We start from the raw sequence: 24,074 nt of genomic DNA, 5'->3' as shown, positions 1-24,074 counted from the left end.
ATGTTTTATTGGATGACATGAGTATAGAGGAATCCTTCTGCAAACAGAAGACAATACAAAGGCTAAATTTATGACATTACAGCCTACACTGAGGTCACGAGTGGGAATAATTCACAAAACAGTTTACATTCTAAAAAGGTGAAGGTGGAGAGCATGGCTTGCTGCATGGAGCAGTGAGATGTGCTTTCTCATAGCTCCCAGGTCCCTCGGCTCCATGGACTACATTTCTCCAGGAAACTCCCGAAAACACCACACATAGGGATGGATAAGCTCAAGGCATCGAAGGGCACCAGTGGGAACCGACAAAGAGGCAATTTGGAGGACTATTTTGCCAGATCTTGGGCTCCACACAACGCCGTTCGGAATTCAACATAGCGCTGGCACTGTCGTCCCCAGCCCTGCATAGACAGGTGAGCTCACACAGCCATCTTCCACTCCCTGAGGACCCCGATTTCCCATCCAGGCTTACCAGAAGCTGCTCCAATGCCTCCCTGGGCTCAAGTGAGGGCTGGGATATGGAGCCACAGATAAGGCCCCTGCACAACTATATTAGATCCCTGCCCACTAAAGCAGACTTTGAGCACTGCGTCCACAGGATTGAAAAAGCATACAAGAAAGAAATCTCTGAATTAAAAAAAAAAAGGACATAGGAGCACACTTTGAAGGCATAGAAAGCACCACAGCAACACTATGCAGGCTCATGACAAAATCCTTAACACTCACACCTTCATGCTATAGTAGCTTTCTGAACAAGACGACATTAAAATCGCAATTGTTGCAATAACATCCGCATACACCCTGTGCGGGGTCCACTTTTATAGCATCAAGGAGAACATCACGAGAGCTGCCAGCTCACAGAACATGATCCTCTTCAACGACATCCCTATGATGCTTCTCCCAGACACTAGCAATGAAAAAAGCACTGAAACCACTTACAATCCAACCAGATCCAATATCAATGACGATTCCACCCCCGGGTACACCACGATGGTAAAACCGCCATCTTCCGCACCATGGGTGACTTGCCTTCATTCCTCAGCACGCTGGAGCTCCCACAAGTCTCTCTTCCGGATTGGTCATTCACACAGACTAACCCTGGCTTACCCTTTACCCCACATTGGCAGAAGCAAGGCCGCAAAAGGCAACCCCAGACCTGTTGAACCCTGCCTGGAAAATCATCCTGGTTATTTTTCCTTTGCAGGGATTACCCCTGTGACAATCCAGGGCATATACAGGCTCAATCCCCCTGAAGTCTGCATCCCCAGCATGTTACTACTCTGCTTCTTGCTGATTGTTTTTGACTTTCTCTTTTTTTTTCTCCTCAAAGTACATTCGTCCTATGACCTGGACTGTTATTCCTGTTAAATTCATGTTATTCTCACTCTCTTTCCAGGTTGCTCTAGGTAATCTGCCCATCATATGTGCCTTCTTATGTCTACTGTCTAACACCTCAATGAACATGTTTATGTTAAGCTGCTGGTTCCCACCATTAACTACGCTTACCCTCAGTTCATTCACATACTTCCCAATGTACAGCGTTTCCTCTAACCTGTTTATAACCTTTAACATGCATTAACATTTCAGCATTGTTTTGGTGAATTACTGGTTTTGAATATTGTTTGATACCCATGGAGCCGGGGACTAGGGGGCTGCTCTGTCCTGCAAGTTTTCCCCGCACCCCCCTTAAGGGTTTTTTTTTCCCCCTCAGTGCCATCATGGGCACTGTATGGTATACTACTGTATATGTATGATGCAAGTTTTTTTTTTTTGTTTTTATCCCTTACTTGTAATCCTTTGGAACCACCTAGTGGCCTTTTTGTTACCGTTGATTTTTACCTACATTTGACCTTTCCCATTGTTAACAACTGAATTCACTCAATTGCTTTCACCTACAATTTTTGGATCTGGAGACAGTGACTGACAGAGACAATTTTTTTTTTTTTTTATGTTTAAAGGTCCCCTCGACTTACGTCACTTTCCTCTCATCTCCTTTTTGTTTGCTTTCTCTTCTCTCCTTCCCTCTCTCTTTCCGTGCCTCCCTTGGCCCCACTTTCCCTGCCATGAGCTGCTGACCCACGAGACGCCTGACTTGCTTACTGACCCCACCACCCCCCCCGTTCATCTGAATACCTTATGGCGGCTGACTGCCCGATCACTTTAGCATCTCTTAATTGCAGGGGGTTTAACGTTCCGGAGAAGCGGATCCAGATCCTTTTCACAAAATGCGCTCCAATATTCTACTATTGCAGGAAACGCATTATCACACGGGCTCCATACCCACCCTGTGCAACAGATATCATCAGCAATGGTATCATAGTACTAACCCCCATGCCAAATCCAAAGGGGTCTCCATCGCTTTCCATAAATCTTTCAACTCTGAGGTCCTAGATTCCCTTATTGACGTGGCTGGCTGCTTCATCTTTTTCAACTGAAACTAAACAATTTTCTCTTCACAGTGGCCAACATATACGTTCCTAATTTGGACCAGGTTCAGTTACACTCCTCCATTCTCACAAGACTATCACCCTTTGGGGGCTCCTGCTTTATCATCGATGGAGATCTCAGCATCGCTCTAATCCTGCCTGCAGACACATCCTCGGGCAAGTCCTCTGTTCCTTTCTCTACATTGACATGCATCAAATCCCTACTACACTCCTCCCATCTAGTGGATGTTTGGCATGTCCAGCATCCCACTGAGAGGGATTACAGCCATTATTCCGCAGTACACAACTCCTACAGCAGACTGGACTACTTTTTGATCTCACAATCTTTACTAGATACTACTCTCCATGCATCTATCGGCCACCTGCTCTGGTCTGACCACGCCCCAGTCTATTCGATCCTGGCATGCCCCGCCACCCCCTAACAACCCATGGGGGCACACACTGGAGGTTCAGTGACAATTTGCTACAAGACTCAGTCTGTGTAGCTGACATCTCCAAAACCATTTGGAACCTTATCTCAGGCACTACCCCCCCCCCCAAATCAATGGGAAGCCCTAAAATGCGTGGAGCAGGGTGTGCTTATACAGCACAGCTCCCTCCTCAAAAGAATCAGAGCTGATGATATCCGTCGCCTCCCGCCTCCTTTCCACTATTGCAGACCTCAAACCTCTCCACAAGCGAGACTTGGACCCTACCCATTTTCGTTCAATTATCTAATGCCCGCCGAGATCTACTTCAACTCTTATGCAATGTACACAAAAGCGTTTTTTCCCATCTGAATAAACTCCGAAGGTTTCTCCAACGGAATTTGGCTCAAGCTGTCTTGCATACACACGGTCACACCAAAGCCCAACCGTCAAGAACGCAGTGACGTACAACACGTATGACGGGGTTATAAAAGGGAAGTTCAATAGCCAGTAGCCAATAGCTTCCGTCTCATACTTGCTTCAGAGCATGCGTCGTTTTTGGTACATCAGAACAGCATACAGACGAGCAGTTTTCCCAATAGGAATTGGTTCCGTCTGAAAAATTTTGAATGGTCTCTTTCTAGGTCCGTCAGAATTTTCTGTCGGAAATTCCGCTAGTGTGTACACGGCATTGGATTCGCACTCCCTGATCGCTCGAGACCGGCGTGCAATCTCCACTTCTCCCTAGCTAACAAATGCGGTAAACACTTGGCGTGGACCCTCCACCCTAGACCATCTCGAAATACTCTATCCCTTTTATCACCCAACCCAAATCAAGACATTCAATACGAAAAGGCATCTCATCTTCCTTTAGAAAATACTACTCCCAACTCTACAACTTATCATTTAAAGCCCGAACACCCAGACCACCTCCTCTAGCAACAACACGCGAGACTACACTATGGAAACGGCATTGCCCACGATCGATACACTAGAATCTTTGGAGCTCGAGAAACCCTTGGTCGCGTCCGAATTCTTGGATGCCATCAAGGACCTGAAGATAGGCAAATGCAAATTTCGCTAAGGTTATGTCCCTGCATTCCCAACCTTCCAGCTCAGTATTAGTGAATGGCACCGCCTTTGGAGCCATTTGACATTTCAAATGGCATGCGACAGGGCTGCCACCTCTCCCCCACATTTGTTTGTCGTCGTAGAACAACTAGCCTGTGCCATTTGTCAGAAAGCCTCTATCCAAAGTATCCAAACACCCTCCTCCCACCACAAGCTATCCATCCCCATATGTTGATGACCTCCTGGTCTATCTACAATACCCCCATACCTCTTTATCGTTTATTTTTCTAGAATTCCATCGGTTTGGTTCCTCAACATGTCCAAAACAGAAGCTCTCAACATCTCCCTCCCCACCTCCACAGTGTCATTATGATCAAACTTTTCTTTCCAATGGCAGACTAGTGGAAATTCCTACCTAGGGGTCACTATTCTCTCCAACCTGTTTCTCTGAATTATGTTCCCCTACTCAACCGCATACAGAAAGATTTGGAAGAGTGGGGAGGTTCCCCCCCTACTATGGTTCGGGGCGGATAAATACTCTTAAAATGGACACTCTGCCCAAACTTTTGCACCTCTTCCAAACGATCGCCCATTATGGTTCCCAAATCCTTCTTCACCTCCTTACGCTCCCTAGCTATCAGATTCATGTGGAACCAAGGACTACCTAGTGTGAAATACAAACTGCTCACCCTCCTGAAGATACAGGGTGGGGTGGGTCTCCCTGACTGAGACTTATTATAAAGCCACCCATATAGTATGCATTTTGGAATGGATTCCCCGCCCCTTCCTGAAGGCTTCTGTCTCGGTACAGCAGGATTTAGCCCCTGTAGACCTTCGGGCTATCCTATGGGGGTACAGAAATTACCTTGCCCATCTATCTGCTCTCTCACTGCTAACACTCGCCTCTCTTAGACTCTGGTATAACAGGGGTTTGTGCTCCACTCTGTCCTCCAACCTCTCCCCGTTGACCTCTCGGTTTGACAACCCTGCTCCCCCCCCCCCCCCCCCCCCGGGCACAGAAGCAATGTTATTGGGGCCCTTCAAGCGCTCTGAATGGCCTCAAGTGCATTCCTTTGTACATCCCCTACAAGGGACACCAGCCGCACTGGCGGGAACCCACGACTGGCTCACCACCCGCCACTTATCCACGTTCTCAAAACACCTACATACTTCCTCCCAAATACACCACCCCATACTGAATTTGAAAGGCTGTGCTCCCTCTCTGGAACACCCAGATACCTACTCTGAACTCTATACGGCCTCCTACAAGCTCTCTTACACATGATGACTTGCCACCATACACTGCAGACCTGGGAGAGGACATCTCCAGACCGGACTGGCAGACCTTGTTTCACTTTACCCACAAGTCAACAATATTCTGCTATTCGCAGGAAAAGAATTACAAGATTATGTCCAGGTGGTAAAGAGATCCCTCTACATTACACAAAATTTCTCCATTCACTCCAGCCTCCTGTTAGCATTGTAATTCCTCTACAGGGACCTATCTACATGTCTGGTGTGAGTGTGAGAGGATCCGCCCCTTCTGAATGTTATAATAAATTTATGAAGAAACGCTATCGCCCTTCCCAAAGATTGCTCTCCTTTCGATACTCCCTGGGTCTCTAACATTGCAGAAACGGAACCTCCTTCGTTCGTTTTTTTTTTTTATGCCCTCACGAGACAACTCTTCCCATCATATTGGAAAACAACCACCACTCCTCCCTTGTCACGATGGGTCTCAATTATGAACGACACCATGAGAATGGAGGAGATGTTGGCTCGACAACGACACCCTTGATAAGTACAAGCTGCTGTGGTCCATCAGGCTTCACTTCTCTGCCTCAGATACCCTCACGAATATACTGTCGACCCTGACAAGGTCTTCATAACATGTAGCCTAACCATGGGGTGGATTAAGGCATCTACTCATTGGTCCTCTACCCTCTGTCCAATAATTACTTCTCTCTATGAATGTCTCCCCAGCAGCCCTTGCGCTCCTCTGACTTTCTCTCTCTTCCTTTTCCCTCGTGTTCTCTTCTTTGCCTTGCACTCTATTTCAATTCACGCCCTTCTATTGGTTGCTTCTCCCCCTTTTTTTTTTCTCTAACCCAGTTATCCCTTTTTATACTCTAATGACTCATTTTTTTTATTATGAACAAGAAGGCTCTCCAGCCAGAATCACTCCTTGTAACAGGCGACAGTTGTTAACCCTAACACTGTATTGTCCGACAGTAGGTGTCAAGCTGTGGGTGATAGCCATTGGGTTGACTCATTACTTGCGAATGTCAGTAAATTGTAACTTCTTATGTTGTTCAATGTGATATATGTGAAATTGACAATAAACACATTTTCAACCCTAAAAGGTGAAGGGATTAAAATAAAAAAGCAAGAAGAGATTTCTCATCTATAGATCCTCATGCAAAAATCTTTATCCTTTCCAGGTAGTAAATAGGGTACATATGAAAATCTCAGGCAGGCATTGGTCCCATGCTGCATCTGTCCCCCATGGCCTCTACACCAAAAACTGAGTGATCAAGGACCAGAGATCGCTCAGTTTTTGGTCTTCAGTGATCTGTGCTCTGCCCCTCCAGCGCTCAATGGAGCACCAGGTTGGGGAGGAGGTGGGAGTGGCTGGCTCTGGCTCTCAGATACGAGCTGAGAGGCTGAGACAGCTGCTGCTCAGGCATTTAGGTGGATTTTTCCAGATCCTAGACCAGCTGAGTAACATCAGCCGACAACAGATTTTAGACTACGGTCAAGCCGTATCTGGGTCACAAGAGTGCAGAAGGAACTGCACTCCTGTGATCCACAGAAGTAGTAAGGCTAAAAGATCTTTGGCCCTACTTCTCCTTTAACAACTGCTGCTTACCTTTTTACATGCTTAAAAATCCTAGTCAACATTCCTGTTCTATGTAATATTAAAGTGGAACTATACCCACCTCCACTCCAGCAATGCAGTCCTTTGCCACCCACTGACGTGTTCAGTGCCTCTTCTTCCAGGTTCTAAACTTTGGCTGTTTTGATTGGCAGGGTCAGGATGTAATTTCTGTGCATGTGCAGGAATTCATTCATCTTGATAGATGCTGAAATTGTACACTGAGAACAAGGAGGTAGAAATACTTTAATGTAGAAGAGACATAGTATGTAATGAGACATAGTATGCAGTGCTGTAAAGCATTGCACCCACGATCAGCAGATCATGGGTGCATTGTCAGGCTTCTGCAGACTGTTATTAGAGCCGTCTGTCTGTACCTATGATATGGGCAGGCAGTTACTGAGTTGTAGGAAGATCAATAAATTACCAGAGTGCTTACCAGCACCCTTGTAGTTAGTTGAGAACTAGAAGCTGCCGGACGCAATGGCTTATAGTAGTGTTGTGCTAAATTCATTCACAGAAAACTCTGAATGAATGACACGTCTGTGTGGGTGGAGCCTCCCACACCTGTGCTGTTTTTCTTTCGTGACAGCATGTGTGGTGAGAAGACCCCCAGTCTGCTCTCATAATGGGGGGGGGGGGGGGGATCGGGTCAGAGTTGTGGCAGGTGATTTAGTAACATGTTACACCCTAAATATGGGTTTAATATGGAACATTACTAAAGGTGACCTTTATCCAAAAAGTATCCTTTAAACCTTGTGCATCACACAACTTGCATGTTTTGCCCCATAAAATACTCTTAAATTCCTCTGAGAAAAAAAACTGGATGAGATTTGCTAAAAATGGTTTATCCTAAATAACTGGCATGCTTTTTTCCTCATAAAATACTATTTTTAACTTTTTTTTTCTTGGTGATGCTGATCTGCTTCAGCCACTTCACGTGTACCTTTTCTCACCACTATCACTGATAAGTGAATTGTGCAGTTTAAATTTTGGGTCTTCTTTCCCAGGTGCCGTACACCGTGTGTATACAGCAGACATCTGCCACTAGTGCAGTGATGGAGAACCTTGGCACCCCAGATGTTTTTAAACTACATTTCCCATGATGCTCAACTACACTTCAGAGTGCATGAGCATCATGGGAAATGTAGTTCCAAAACATCTGGGGTGCCAAGGTTTTGCCATCACTGCACTAGTGAATCTTTGTGATGCCGGGGTGGATGCCTCCTACGTACACACTGTGCACAACAGCCAAGAAAGAAGATTCCAAAGTTAAGCTGCACACTTGCAATGCGCTTATTAGTAGAGATGGGCTCAGGTGTGTTTGGATCATAGTGCTAACTAGGGATGAGCTCAGGCATATTCGCATGGAACACGTGCAGAGCCCACCAGGAAGTCGGCGCAGCGCTGCGCTAATCACAGGCAACGAGACGTTGCCCGATCTCTGCAGCCATGCATCAGGGCAATGTCTCACTGCCTGTGATTAGTGCAGCACTGCGCCGACTTCCTGGCAGGCTCTGCACGTGTTCCATGCGAACACGCCTGAGCTCATCCCTAATGCCAACCCACCAGGAAGCCATTACTGCACACCGTAGCCACACACACAGGCCCTGACTAGGCTGCTCATGATTGCCAGTGTGCAATGACGGCTTCCTGGTGGGATTGGTCAGGTGGGTTGGGACTAGGATCTGAACACGCCTGAGCCCAGATTTTAAGGGATAGTGGTGGGAAAAGGTGGAGCTGGGATGTCATGTATTGAGGGTTGAAAGGTGAAAACACCAGAAATTCAAGGTGGACACGGGGGGAGGATTTATAGCTGCTGCTCTCTAGCGATAATTGGTAACATACTCCAGCACGTTCCCCGACGCCCCCGATTTCCCCCTCCCTGTGACAGCAGGAGAGTTTCTTCTCCCCACACCCACTGCCACATATAAAAACAGCGTGTCTGTGTGGGGGCTCCACCCGCATCATTCATTTACAGGAATCTGCCCCCACGGCTCATTGACTTGTAGTTTCAATGGGCTGCAGGGGTGCCGATAATCTTCCTCAAAGTCCACCGACATGTCCTCCAGCTTTCAAACAGAAAGCCTATACAGAGGTATGGGCAGAAATCTGGAGGACATGTCTGAGGAGCCTACCATCCACTGATCACAGGTGCAACGTTCTGCAGGCTCCAGTGCACGAAAGGATAAATGCACTTGTTTTCCCCTGCAAAAATAAAAAAAAATTTGCAGAAAGAGGAAATTATCCTTTAAATACAACAGATAGAGTTTACAAACTGCAAGCAGACACTCCTAGATGTTTCCTAGAGCCTTTTTATATTACCTTCTCTGCAAGATTCATCCCAATTGTAATATTTCCAAGCAGCATTCCATTATAGTGCAACACTTATCAGGCCTGGCAGGTACACTTCGCTTTATCCATCAGTCACAATACTTCCCATACCTAGCCGTAGTAGCTCACACATGCATTGTACGCATGCGCAGTCACTTCACTTCCTGCCTTTGACACGCACGGGGACCGGAAACAAGCCCTCTCTGTAGAACGCTGCTTTGCTTCTATGGTAACTGAATGTAGCTACCAATCGCCGTGCGCGCATATTGATTATGTCACTGTGCACTGCACCACCCTAAGCTGACACTTCACCAGCAACGTGTGACATGTACTTCCAAAGCACGACGCATACAGCGCGGGAAATCTACCTTCAATTCCTGCACACAATAAAGTAGTCACAAGACCTTTTCTGGTCCTCAAGTTCACTCAGCAACACGAGTTATACAATCTCCACATAACCTCTTCACTTCCCTGTGTCTCTATAGCCAAGCCTCGCTCTGAAATCCTGCCCCAGGCTATATGATTGCTGCACTTCCTCGTTCCCCTACAGTACCAAGCCTCATTCTGAGATCCAATCCAGAGTGACCAGGACCACTGATTTTTGTAAATTAGCATAGCTCCCAACTGTCACTGATTTGGAACAAACTCCCTCTGTCCCGCTTACATCCTCATCTGTCCTTTATTTTTGTCGGATCTATATAGTTGTATATAAAATGCACTGCTTATCTATCAAATAGTGTTTCCCAGTGCCAAACCTTTCATCAAAACTCTGCTGCATTTGTACATTTCAAAAGCAAAAAAAAGCACTTGTGGGTCTAACCAATCATTTTTTTTGTAAATTTCTCTTTTGGGGGGGGGGGGGGGGGGGGCATGACAGGGGGTATGTCTTAATACTTTTGCTAATTGGTGTCCCTCATGAATTAGGGGTGCTAAACTCTTTGAAGAACACAGACACGTAAGTGATTTGGTAACTGGTCGAGGGCCACAACTAAATGAAATGGTTCAGATGTTAGCATTGTTTATTTTGAATAGCATAATGAAGATTTTTAACCACTTCCCACCCGCCGTATGCAGAATGACGTCCGAGAAGTGGTTCTGTTATCCTGACTGGGCGTCATATGACATCCAGCAGGATAACATGCCAGCACGCGCCCGTGGGAGCGCGCATCGCGGCGATCGCGAGTGTGGCGTGTCATTCTGGCACCCCGCATCTCTGATTGTGATAAGAAGCCTCTGTCGGAGGCTTCTTACCACATGATCAGCTGTGACCAATCACAGCTGATCATCGTGTGAACCAGGAATTGCCGGTGAGCGGCATTCCTCGGTTCGTGCTGACAGGGAGAGCCAATCGGCGGCCCTCCCTGTCGGGGGGGGGGGGGGGTCTGTGCTGATAATCAGCACATTGATTATCAGTACAGACCCTCTCAAATGTAACAATCACCTGCCAATCAGTGCCCAGAAGTTCCCTAACAATAAAGCGTGCCAGTGCCCACCACAGTGCCAATCACTGCGCCCCACAGTGCCAATCACTGCCCAGCATTAACACCTGTCAGTACATATCAGTGCCGCCTATCATTACCCATCAGTGCCACCTATTGGTGTCCATCAGTGCTGCATGTCAGTGCCCATCAATTCTACATATCAGTGCCTCCTCATCAGTGCCCATCAGTGCCACTTTATCAGTGCCAAATCCTCAGTGCCACTTTATCAGTGCCAACTCCTCAGTGCCTATCAGTGCCGCCTCATCAGTGCTTATCAGTGAAGGGGAAATTAAAATTTTATGAAAGAAACTAAAAAAAAATACTTTTTTTTTTCAAAAATGTTGGTATTTTTTAGTTTGTTTAGCAAAAAATAAAAACCGCAGAGGTGATCAAATACCACCAAATGAAAGCTCTATTTGTGGGCAGAAAATTATAAATATTTTGTTTGGGTACAGTGTTGTATGACCACGCAATTGTCATTCAAAGTGGGACAGCGCTGAAAGCTGAAAATTGTCCTGGGCAGGAAGGGACGTAAGTGTCTGGTATTGAAGTGGTTAAACAACAATCAGTATTGTAATTTTCCGTGGGACCACGGCTCAAACACAATCACAGAAATCACAGTTTTTCATGAACCAGATCACCATTAACCACTTCAATACCACGCTATAGCCAAAAAACAGCTACAGCACGGTTGTCCAGCTCTGGGAGGGTGTCCATGGGCGTGCACCCAGAACCCCATTCCCCTTTGTCCAATCACAGCTGATCACAAGTAAACAGACCAGATATCAGTAGTCTTTTCCTTATGAGCTGTCTGTCTTAGAATAAAGTTCAGGATTCTCACGGCGTAACATCATCTTTCACATTATACAAAAAAATTGGGCTAACTTTACTGTTTATTTTATTTTTTTAATTCAAATGCGCAAATACAGTGTGTACAGTGTGACATAAAATATTGCAGTAACTTTCATTTTATTCTCTAGGGTCTCTGCTAATATATATATATATATATATATATATATATATTGTAAGGGATCTTCCCGGGGTAGGGTGAGTTTGGACACAGTTCACAGCAGACTTGGAATTTATAAAGCAGACCTTGGCGTTTATTCGTGGTACAAACAGTCCAACAAACAAAAATATACGGCAACACCGTGCTTTTTAAGTACAACAGAAAAAAAAAATAAGAAAACAACCTGGCCCGGCTGGGCGCTTACTAACAGGTTCTTTTCACCTATCTGACACTTATAAACACAGCGTCTTTCGCCTGGATATCGCAGGGTGGGTTTTAGCTCCAGCAGTGGCTGCGCTCGCAGCTTCCGCCAACACCCAGCCTGTTCATTTCCCTGGCTGAGAGCGCCCACCTGCAGGCCCCGCAGAGCCTTTACCTTCCCAGGCTAATTAGGATCAAAGCTCACCTGATCCAAATCCCAGAACTGGATCGGGGGGGTGTGTGGAATGACAGGTCCCTCTACCAAGCCTACCTGCCATTCCATATAAACCCAGGCCCGGCAAGATTAAATAACCACTCAGCAGCATATTGCTGCTGAGAAACTGATCCATCCTGGACTTACCATCTCACACTGTGTAGCAACCTAGGTGAGATGTACACCCCCTCGACCACTTCTCCAGTGACATGTCTACATATCCCCCCCCTCTTTTTCAGACCGGAGGGCTGAGCCTTTTGTCCCCACAGACAACTTACCCTCGACAATGCGTCAGCATTTGCCTGTAATTTCCCTGGCCTGTGTTCCACAGGGAAATTAAAGTTTTGTAAGGACAGAAACCATCTAGTCACTCTTGCATTTCTCTCCTTGTTTAACTTCATCCATGTTAGGGGGGCATGGTCTGTCACCAACTTGAATTTCCTGCCTAGCAAATAATACTTTAAAGATTCTAGGGCCCACTTCACTGCCAAACATTCTCGCTCCACAATGGCATAATTTTTCTCGGCCGGGGTTAGTTTTCTACTCAAGTACGTCACCGGATGCTCCTCACCATTCACTACTTGTGAGAGTACTGCACCTAAGCCTGTGTTAGAGGCATCTGTCTGGACCAGAAATTCTCGCCTGAAATCGGGGGTAACTAACACAGGTGGTTGGCACAAGGCAGACTTAAGGCTTTGGAAAGCCTTCTCGGCTTCTGGGGTCCACGTGACCATTGCTGTCTTTCCGCCCTTTGTCAAGTCAGTTAGTGGAGCAGCAACTGAGGCAAAGTTTGGCACAAATCTACGGTAATACCCCGTAATACCCAGGAAAGCTCTAACCTGTTTCCTTGTCAGGGGTCTAGGCCAATTCTGTATTGCCTCAATTTTATTTAGCTGTGGCTTAATCAATCCTCTCCCAACAATGTAGCCCAGATATTTGGCCTCTTCTAGGGCTAGAGCACACTTCTCGGCATTTATGGTCAACCCTGCATCACTTATGGTATCCAACACGGCCTGTACCTTACAGAGGTGACTTTCCCAATCAGGGCTAAAAATGACCACATCATCGAGGTAGGCGGCTGAGTAATCCCGATGTGGTCGCAGAATCAAGTCCATCAACCTCTGGAAAGTTGCAGGCGCTCCATGTAACCCGAATGGCATCACTACATACTGGAATAGCCCATCCGGGGTGGAGAATGCAGTTTTCTCTTTAGCCTCACCAGAAAGTGGAATCTGCCAGTAGCCCTTTGTGAGATCGAGGGTGGTTATGTACCTGGCGTTACCTAACTTCTCAATCAACTCATCTACCCTGGGCATAGGATAAGCATCGAACTTGGAGATCTCATTCAACTTTCTGAAATCGTTACAGAACCTCCAAGTTCCATTGGGCTTTGGGATTAGCACAATCGGGCTGGACCATTCACTCTGTGACACCTCAATTACCCCCAGATCAAGCATACGTTTTACCTCGGCAGATACGGCTTTCCTACGTGCCTCCGGTATCCTATAGGGCTTTAGGTTTACTCTGCTTCTAGGCTCAGTTTCAATGTGATGATGGATGAGGTGGGTACGCCCTGGGAGGTCAGAGAACTTGTTTTTGTTTTTCTGTAAAAATTCCTGAGCCTCCTGTTTCTGTGACACTGATAGAGTATCACCTACCTTGACTGGAGGGATTGGTGGTGACAAATTATTAACAGTATTTGTCGCCACCAAGGATTCCCTGTCTTTCCAGGGCTTGATCAAGTTTATGTGATAAACTTGGAAAGGCTTCCTTCTACCTGGTTGGTGCACCTTGTAGTTCACCTCACTGATCTTTTCAACAATTTCATAAGGACCTTGCCACTTCGCCAAGAATTTACTCTCAACAGTGGGGACTAGTATAAGGACCCTATCGCCTGGGTTGAATGTCCTGACTCTTGCGGACCGGTTGTAAATTCTACTTTGGGCCTCTTGAGCTCTCTGGAGGTGTTCCCTTACCAGGGGCATTACAGTGGCTATACGGTCCTGCATTTGTGCTACATGCTCAATAACACTCTTGTATGGGGTGGACTCATTCTCCCATGTCTCTTTTGCAATGTCCAGTAGACCCCTAGGGTGACGACCATAGACCAACTCGAATGGTGAGAACCCTGTGGACGCTTGGGGCACTTCCCTAATAGCAAACATGAGGTAGGGTAATAAATGATCCCAGTCACGACCATCTTTTCCCACCACTTTCTTCAACATATGTTTCAAAGTTTTATTAAATCTCTCCACCAATCCGTCCGTCTGGGGGTGGTATACAGAGGTACGGATGTGTGAGACTTTAAATAGTTTGCATAATTCCTTCATCAGTTTTGACATAAATGGCGTACCTTGGTCAGTTAGGATTTCTTTGGGGATCCCAGTCCTAGAGAACATATAAAACAACTCACGTGCAATTGTTTTAGATGCAGTGTTTCTTAAGGGTACAGCCTCAGGATAGCGGTCGCATAATCTATGACTACCAAAATATACTGGTGTCCTCTAGCTGACTTTACAATGGGACCCACTAAATCCATGGCAATACGCTCAAAAGGCACCTCTATAATAGGGAGCGAAACCAAAGGACTGCGAAAATGTGACACTGGGGCACTAACCTGACATGTGGGGCACGACTCGCAGTATTTTTTAATGTCATCATATATCGCCGGCCAAAAAAACCTCTGGAGAACCCTCTCTCGCGTTTTGTCGGTCCCCAAGTGTCCCCCAAGAACATGGTTGTGTGCCATGTCAAGCACCTGACGCCGGTACGGCTTAGGTACCAGAAGCTGTTCCACAATCTCATCCTTAATCTTATTGACTCTATAGAAAAGATCATTAGTCACCGAAAAATGTGGAAATCTTTTTTCAGCATCTGGTTCCTGAGGTACCCCATTCATAACAGCAACCTGCTCTCTCGCATTTTTGAGAGTGGGGTCCTGTAATTGTGCAGCGCCAAAATTATCCCTAGACACCTCTAAGTCTAGTATATTTTGCTCAGTGGGAGGGGCCTCCTCCTCCCCAGCCAGGACCTGCAAAGGAGAACAATCATTTTCATCCTGCACACTTCTATCATTCACAGGGGACAAGGCAACCCCCTTAGAGGTATCCTCACTCCTTTTGGGGATTTTTCTTTTTTCCCAGAGAGCCCAGAATAATGGAAAATCGCGCCCCAATATTACATTATGCATGAGGTTTTTAACCACACCCACTTCATATTGTACGGTGCCTTGTTCAGTCCCGACTTTAGCCAGCACTATAGGGTACACTTTTGTATCACCATGTATGCACACAACACTCATATGCTTTTTAGACTCTAAGTCCCCAGCCACCAGGCTAGCATGCACCAAGGTTACGAGGCTTCCCGAGTCCATTAACGCCTTAACGGGAAGGTCATTGATTGTAATATTGCAGATTTGCGGTTCAGTCTCTAGTCCAGGAACTGCAGCACAAGATGGTTCCGCAAATAGCGACTGACGCCGGCTAGCGTCACACTCCATGGGTTCAGTGGTAAGAGGGCAATGGGCAGACACGTGTCCCGCCTCATGGCATCTCCAACACTGGATAGGGCCTGGTCTCTTTGGCAAGGAGTCCTTTTTAGAGCCCCTTAGCCACCCGGGACCATCACCAGTCTTTTGTCCCTGAGACACCACTTGAGCCCTTTTCCCTCCATCAGCACCCCTCCACACTCCCCCAATAGATGGAAGTCTCTTACCAGCTGACGGCACAGATCTGGCGCTCCGGGGAGGTGAAGATGCTGCAGGAACATCACGGAGGTAGTCCTCAGTCGCCTGGAACCTCTCCACAAGGTTGACAAGTTCGTTTGCATTCTTAGGATCACCTTGTCCCACCCAGCGTTGCAGGTCAGTAGGAAGCGCTCGGAGGTAGCGATCCATCACGACCTTCTCTAGGATTTGTGCAGGAGTAGAAGTGTCTGGCTCCAACCACTTTCTTGCCAAATGGATTAGGTCATACATCTGGGACCTCGCTGATTTGTCCAGACTGTAGCTCCAGTTGCGTACCCTCCGGGCACGGACTGCAGTAGTAACTCCTAGTCGGGCAAGTACCTCCTCTTTTAGCCGAGTATAGTCCTTAACCTCTTGCTCACTGAGGTCATAGTAGGCCTTTTGAGGTTCACCTGTTAAATAGGGCGCAATTACCTCTGCCCACTCAGCGGCTGGTAACTTCTCTCGCTCAGCCACGCGCTCAAATACCGTTAGATAGGCCTCAACATCGTCCTCAGCAGTCATCTTTTGCAGCGCTTGCTGTACAGTCCTTCTCCCAAAAAAAATCTCTGGAGCGGCTCCCTCCACTGTGGGTGGATTAGCAACCACAGGCGCCTCTCGATTTACTATCAGGTGCTCGATAAGTTGTTGTTGGCTTTGGCGCAAAGCTTGCAACTCTTCCTTATGCATCTGCTGTTGTGCAGCCATGGACTGTTCATGTCGTCTATTGGCCTCTGTCTGAGCCTGCTGTTGTTGCAAACTCACTTGCATAAACTGCTTCAGCATCTCCTCCATGTTGCTGGACTGTTCTTGGAGTGTAGTTGCAGCTTTCACCCAGGACATAAGCAGCTGTAGCCAAGTCTGTCCACACCGTTGCCCCTAGCAACCGTGCTGCCCGCATTCTCCACCAATTGTAAGGGATCTTCCCGGGGTAGGGTGAGTTTGGACACAGTTCACAGCAGACTTGGAATTTATAAAGCAGACCTTGGCGTTTATTCGTGGTACAAACAGTCCAACAAACAAAAATATACGGCAACACCGTGCTTTTTAAGTACAACAGAAAAAAAAAATAAGAAAACAACCTGGCCCGGCTGGGCGCTTACTAACAGGTTCTTTTCACCTATCTGACACTTATAAACACAGCGTCTTTCGCCTGGATATCGCAGGGTGGGTTTTAGCTCCAGCAGTGGCTGCGCTCGCAGCTTCCTCCAACACCCAGCCTGTTCATTTCCCTGGCTGAGAGCGCCCACCTGCAGGCCCCGCAGAGCCTTTACCTTCCCAGGCTAATTAGGATCAAAGCTCACCTGATCCAAATCCCAGAACTGGATCGGGGGGGTGTGTGGAATGACAGGTCCCTCTACCAAGCCTACCTGCCATTCCATATAAACCCAGGCCCGGCAAGATTAAATAACCACTCAGCAGCATATTGCTGCTGAGAAACTGATCCATCCTGGACTTATCATCTCACACTGTGTAGCAACCTAGGTGAGATGTACACCCCCTCGACCACTTCTCCAGTGACATGTCTACAATATATAAAATGTTTGGGGATCTAAGTACATTTCTAGCAAAAAATACTGATTTTAACTTGTAAGCAACAAGTGTCATAAAAAGGTTTAGTCTTTAATTGGTTAAACTGCTCTCATTTACAGACCGAAGTATATACCTCTGAAAAGAACTAAGGCTCGTTCACATCAGTGCGCTGTCCGAGATCACATGTGATTCGCACTGCAGTGCAAATCACATGCGATGTCTGTGTGTTGCGAATTCAGCCATACAGATTGTACGGCTGAATTCGCATCGCATGCGGGCCAAAGTCAGGCAGGACACACCAGAATCAGATTGCATGGGTGTTCACACTCATGCAATCTGATTCATGTCCAAATTGTCAGTTCACACTGCGATATGCGAATCGATCTGGGGGTGTCATTAACTTTCTATTGACACTCCCAGCAGTTTGCATAAGGCAGTGTTAACTGCCTTGCGAGTCAGGTGCAATGCAAGAACCCGCAGTAGATTTGCAGAGTTCCCGCATTGCACCAATGTGAACCAAGCCTAAATGTTACAATGTTTCTTTTTATCTCCGCCTAAGTGATGTTGTGATAAATTTGGCAGGATGCCTGATTTTTTTTTTGGGGGGGGGGGTTTGACAGCAGTCAGCAGTGAGCTGAGAACGCTCTGCACTGAATCGAGGAAATGCTGTTTTAAGATCGTGAGGGGTTTGAATTGTGATCTCGATTCTTTAACGATTAATCGTGCTCTAGTACCCAACAGTGACACCTCATCAGCGCACATCAGTGAAGAATAAAAATTACTGATTTGCAACATTTTATAACAGAAACTAAGAAATAGTTTTTGTTTAAAAAAAAAAAAAATTCAATATATTTTTCGTTTTGTTTAGCAAAAAATAAAAAACCCAGCGGTGATTAACTGCTTCCAGACTACCCCACGTATATTTACTGTGGCAGGGCGGCCCGGGTGCACAAAATCAATTACCTGTACGTGATTTCTTGCACGCGGTTTAGGGGACGCACGCCGCTCCCGCTCTGATTAGACACAGCGGGTACGGCGGCCGATCGCTCAGAAGAGACATGGAGCAGCATTGTGCTCATGGAAACAAAGCACACCACTGATCTATCAGGGAGGAAAAGTGAGAGATCGTGTTTCAGCTGAATTGAATCATGGTCTCTCTTTTCCTCCAGTGAATCCACTCCCTCCACAGTTTGAAACACCCCCCAGGGAACACAATTAACCCCTTGATCACTCCCTAGTGTTAACCCCTTCCCGGTTAGTGTAATTTATACAGGGATCAGTGCAATTTTTTAGCTCTGATCACTGTAATAATGTCACTGATCCCCAAAAAGTGTCAGATTTGTCCATCACATTGTCGCAGTCCTGCTAAAAATCGCAGATCACCGCCATTACCAGTAACATAAATAAATAAAAGTCCTTAAATCTATCAATCTATCCCGTAGTTTGTAGACGCTATAACTTTTGCACAAACCAATCAATATACGCTTATTGTGATTATTTTTACCAAAAATATTTAGCATAATACATATTGACCTAAATTGATGAAGATTTTTTTTTGGATATGTATTATAGGAGAAAGTAGAAAATATGGAGGTTTTTTTTTTCAAAATTGTCGCCCTTTTTATGTTTATAGTGCAAAAATAAAAAACGCAGAGGTGACCAAATATCACAAAAAGAAAACTCTATTTGTGGGAAAAAAAGGACATCAATTTTATTTGGGTATGTCGCATGACCATTGTCAGTTAAAGCGACTCCGTGCCGTATAGCAAAAAATGGTCTGGATTTTACAATCCAGTCCGGGATAGTTCTGGCCGAGGCCTCTTTTCCTTAAAATTTTCGGGAAGGTATAATAAAAAGTCTGTCAGAACGTCTGACTGCAGAAGTAGCCTGGATAAAGGCTTTGAGGACTTTGGGAATGTCCAACTCATGCAGGCCAGCATCTGCTTCTGATGGGGAGGCTAGAAGCACCCATTCATTGGAGATGTGAAATACTGATGCCACTTTTGGGACAAAGTGATCCAATGGTCTTAGCACAACCCTGTCTGGGAAGAATATGGTATATGGTTCGACTGCTTCCAATGCTTGGAGTTCTGACACCCTTCCCACTGAAGTTATGGTTATTAGGAATGCCCTTTTTAAGGTGAAATCTCATAGTGAACAGTCTTCTGTGGGAGCATAAGGAGGGTTTGCTAGAAAATTGAGGACCACTGCCAGGTCCCATTGAGGAAACCTATTTCTCTTGGGAGGGCGAAGCCTAAATACCACTCTCATGAAGCGTTCCACCAGTAGGTTTGCTGCCCATTTCTTTTGTGTAAAAGCTGAGATGGCTGAAATCTGAACCTTACACGAACTTAGGCTGAGCCCCAAATCTAATCCGGTTTGTATGAAAGTCAGGATTTGAGACACATTCGGGTCACTAGGGTCAAACTGACATCGGCTGCAAAGCTCATGAATCTATCCCATATTCTGGAGTAGATGGCATTGGTTGACCCCTTTCTGGAATTTTGTAAAGTCCTAATAACCTCTGGAGAACATCCTAACTCTTGTAACGCCTGCCATTCAATCTCCAGGCCACTAAGGCCAGTCTTGATGGTTGCGGATGTAGGATATCTCCTTGTGACAGGAGTCAACAGCAGAGTGATCAGTGGGCACACGCTGAGATCCATGGGCAGTGAGGCCAGTAGGATAGCATTGCAATGACTGTCAGATTCTCTGCCAACAATCTCTTTAGGAATTTCAGAATTAGAGAAATTGGAGGGAAGACATAGGCCAGTTGTGCAACCGAAGGATGGGTCAAGGCGTCCATCCGCTCAGCTAATGGGTGAGGGTAGCGTGAGAGGAACCAGCTCACCTTGTAGTTAGTTGATGAGGCAAACTGATCCAGTTGCGGACACCCCCACTCATGGATGATCTGTTGAACACTTTGGGGTGAAGGGACCATTCATTGGGATCCTTGAATTGTCTGGCTAGACGATCCGCTTCCAAATTCTGACAGCCTGGATGATATATGGCCCTCAAATTTGGGAGATATTGCTGTGCCAATGTCATGATCTGTTCCACCTCTCTCAAGGGGGATTGGCTGTGTGTCCCACCTTGTCGCTGTACTGTATATAGGACACTGCTGCCATCTTGTCTAGACGGAGCAGGACTGGGCGACCCTGTATATGAGGCAGCAAGATGCCCAACACCATGAACGCTGCTCAGAGTTCCTGAATATTGGAAACTAGGCCCTGAGTGTGAAATTCCCATCTGCCCTGGATCTTGAGTTGTTCATAGGTGGCCCCCACCCTGGTGCACTGGTATCTGTGGTAACGGTGATCTATGACTAATGGACAATGCTGAACTAGTGTTTCTTGTAACGTCCACCACCAGAGACTTTGGCGCATCCGGCTGGTGATCGTGATTGTAGAGTGGACAGCAGGAGCCCGTTCTGCATCCGCAAAAGGTCTCGGTCTTGGGCCAGGAGGATGATGTCATCCAAATAATGATGGACTCTGAGCCCTTTCTCCCTCAGAGGGGCAGAGACTGCAATCAGAACCTTGGTAAAGGCTCAAGGTGAAATGGATAGGCCAAAGGGAAGGCAGACAAATTGGTAATGGCTGTCCCCCACTGCAAACCTGATGGACTGTTGGTACGACTGAAGAATCGGGACATGTAGGTAGGCATCCTGTAAGTCCACTGAAATCATCTAGTCTTTTGGTTGAATTATCTGGATTATAGTATGGAGAGATGCCATGTCAGGAAAGGGTCCGTCCGCTGGTAAGATCTATCATTGAGCGTGCAGTACTGAGGTCCACCAGCAGGTGTCTCCTGGCAGTTTGGAACTGTCAGGGGTTAATTTCCCTGCTGGGGTTATGTCATCGTTGGGCCGCAGTAATGGCGTCCACCAGTGGATGGATTCTGGCAGTATGGAGCAGACAACACTTCCTGTGTTACGTGAGGTATCTCTCTCCCCGCGCCCTGACCTCGCTGCCTGTAATCCTGACCTTGAGCCTGCATCTGACCTGACCTGATCTCATCTCATCCGATCACTATCCCGCGCCCATCCTGGACCTGTCCCACCTGTTACCTGATTACCTTGGATCCCTGCCCTGCAGCCTATCCATCCATCCTCTCCCTGTCCTATTGGTTTCCCTGTCCTTACCCATCTGCTGATCTCCCTGTGTATGACCCTGGCCTGGCTTTCTTTTGCGATTCTGGCATCTCCCATTTATTGTATATACTATTTGTTGTTTGAGGGTCTTGTGGTTGGTTGTGCACTGTGTTGGATTCACTTACTTGTCACCTATTTTAATAAACACCATTATCATTCACTAATGCCTCATACACACGATCAAACAATCAGGTGGAAAAGTCCGGCGGACGCGCGTCCGCCGGTCAATCCCCCCTTGTGTAGGCTCCAGCGGACTTTTTTTACCCAAAAGTCCGGCGGACTTAGAAAGTAGTTTTGCACTCCAATCTGTCCGTCGGACTCGCATTTCGGCGGACAATCTGGCCGTGTGTGTGCCAGTCAGCCATACTTTTGAAATGAACGGACTTTTCCCGCCCGGAGAAAAGTCCGCTAATTTTGAGCGAAGGAGGCGTCGCTGGCCCCGTCACCTGGTATGGACTTAAAGCGCTAGAAGAAGGCGCGGTGGCCCGGCAAGAAGAACCGAAGAGGGGGACAAGACCCCCGAAGTCAGAAGAAGAGGGCGGCAGCGAAGAAGAAAGCCGGGCTCCTCCGCTAGTAAAAGAGCTAGCAGAAGATAGCAGAGGAGTCCGGCGAGAAGACCCCCGAAGACGAACAGAAGACCCCCGGAGCTGTGCAATAAACTATTTTAACCCTTGTGTGTTGTGTTTTTTTTTTACTTTTTTTTACAGGTGAATGGGTAGGGGTACATTGTACCCCATACTCATTCACATAGGGAGGGGGGCCGGTATCCGGGGGCCCCCTTATTAAAGGGGGCTCCCGGATTCCGATAAGCCCCCCGTCCGCAGACCCCGACAACCAACGGCTAGGGTTGTCGGGAAGAGGCCCTTGTCCTCATCAACATGGGGACAAGGTGCTTTGGGGTGGGGGGGCCGCACGGCCCCCCTTCCCCAAGGCACCCCCCATGTTGAGGGCATGTGGCCTGGTACGGCTCAGGAGGGGGGGGCGCTCGCTCGTCCCCCCCTTTCCTGGCCGGCCGGGTAGTGTGTTCGGATAAGGGTCTGATGTGGACCTGGGGGGGACCCCATGCCGATTTTTTCGGCGTAGGGGTTCCCCTTTAAGTCCATACCAGGTGACGGGGCCAGTGATGCCTCCTTCGCTGGCCCCGGCTACCTGGAGACACGCTCAAAATGAGCGGACTTTCCTCCGCGTGTGTGGGCGAGTCCGTTCATTTCAAAAGTACGGCGGATAGTCCGGCAGACTTGGTACGCCGTATTAGTACGCTGAAAAAGTGCCGTGTGTGGGCAAGTAGCTCGTTCAGAAAGTCCGGCGGACAGTCCGGTGGGAAGTCCACCAGACTAAGTGCGCCGGATAGTCCGCTACGTGTGTACGCGGCATTACATGCATTTTTGGTTTCCTCTGTGCAGTCCACACAGTCTGGTCTACTAATTCCTTGACAGTAAGTCTGATGTGCCCGCCTTCCAGCCTGATGTCTTGGTGCCTGCCTTTCAGCCTGATGTCTCCGCTTTCCAGCCTGATGTGCCCGCTTTCCAGTCTGATGTGCCCACTTTCCAGTCTGATGTGCCCGCTTTCCAGTCTAATGTGCCCGCTTTCAAGTCTGATGTCCTGGTGCCTGCCTTCCAGCCTGATGTCTCGGTGCCTGCCTTCCAGCCTGATGTCTTGATATTGGTGTCCCAGACTGAAGTCCCAGTGTCCTGGTCTGGGGTCCCGGTGTCTCAGTCTGTTAAACCGATGCCCGTTACTCTGCTTTCTGGAAAAGCACCCAGTGTCCAGCTCGCTGAACCGTGGCCCGTTACCCAGCCCACTGGGCCGGGGCCCGTTACCCAGCTTGCTGAGCCGGTGCCTGTGATCCAGCTGGCCTTTAGGGTGTTCGCTGTTCGGCCTAACGTCCCAGTGCCTGCTGCCCAGCTCGACGACCCGGAGCCCGCTGCCCAGCTTGACGACCCGGAGCCCGCTGCGTCACTATCTGCTGCTCAGCTTGAAGTACCCTTGTATGCTGCCCAGCTCGATGACCTGGAGCTCGCAGTCTGCTCTGATGTGCCCGCTGTTTGCCCTGATGTACCTGCTGCCCTGCCCAGTATGGAGCACACAACACCTCCTGCGCTCAGGTTTTACGTGAGGACAATCACTGACAGTATCTGTTGGTATCTCCCGTGCTGCCTGTAATCCTGACCTTGAGCCTGCATCTGACCTGACCCAATCTGATCTCATCTGATCCCTATCCAGAGCCCATCCTAGACCTGTCCCTCCTTTTACCTGATTACCTTGGCTCCCTGCCCTACAGCCTATCCATCCATCCTCTCCCGGTCCTGTTGGTTTCCCGTCCTTACCTATTTGCTGATCTCCCTGTATATGACCCCGGCCTGGCTTTTGTTTATGATTCCGGTATCTCCCATTTATTGTATATACTATTTGTTGTTTGAGGGTCTTATGGTAGGTTGTGCACTGTTTGTATTCATTTACTTGTGACCTATTTTAATAAACAACATTATCATTCACTTACATGAGTTTTTGGTTTCCTCTATGCAGTCCACACAGTCTGGTCTACTAATTCCCTGACACTCCATCTTGAATCGCTCTACCCAAATAAATTGGTTGAGCTTCTTGAGGTCGATCACTAGTCTGAAGCCC

General features: G+C 47.5%; 1 protein-coding gene across 1 annotated transcript in view; it reads right to left on the bottom strand.

Moving 5' to 3' along the window:
• Window positions 1–9,588, bottom strand: part of AASDH (aminoadipate-semialdehyde dehydrogenase) — a 96,638-nt gene extending 87,050 nt beyond the window's left edge. The window contains exons 1-2 of the mRNA XM_077477443.1: window positions 9,123–9,588; window positions 6,862–7,018 (exon numbers count right to left, since the gene is read on the bottom strand). The gene's annotated coding sequence lies outside the window, so the exon portion shown is untranslated. The remainder of the gene's footprint in view (window positions 1–6,861; window positions 7,019–9,122) is intronic.
• Window positions 9,589–24,074: the final 14,486 nt, after the last annotated feature.

The sequence above is a fragment of the Lithobates pipiens genome, unplaced genomic scaffold (assembly GCF_037356315.1).
Source record: "Lithobates pipiens isolate NorthernLeopardFrog02 unplaced genomic scaffold, aLitPip1_a1.2 Scaffold_13, whole genome shotgun sequence".
Lineage (NCBI taxonomy): Eukaryota > Metazoa > Chordata > Amphibia > Anura > Ranidae > Lithobates > Lithobates pipiens.
Note: the sequence above shows the minus strand (reverse complement) of the source record. Positions and strands in the feature narration are given on the sequence as shown.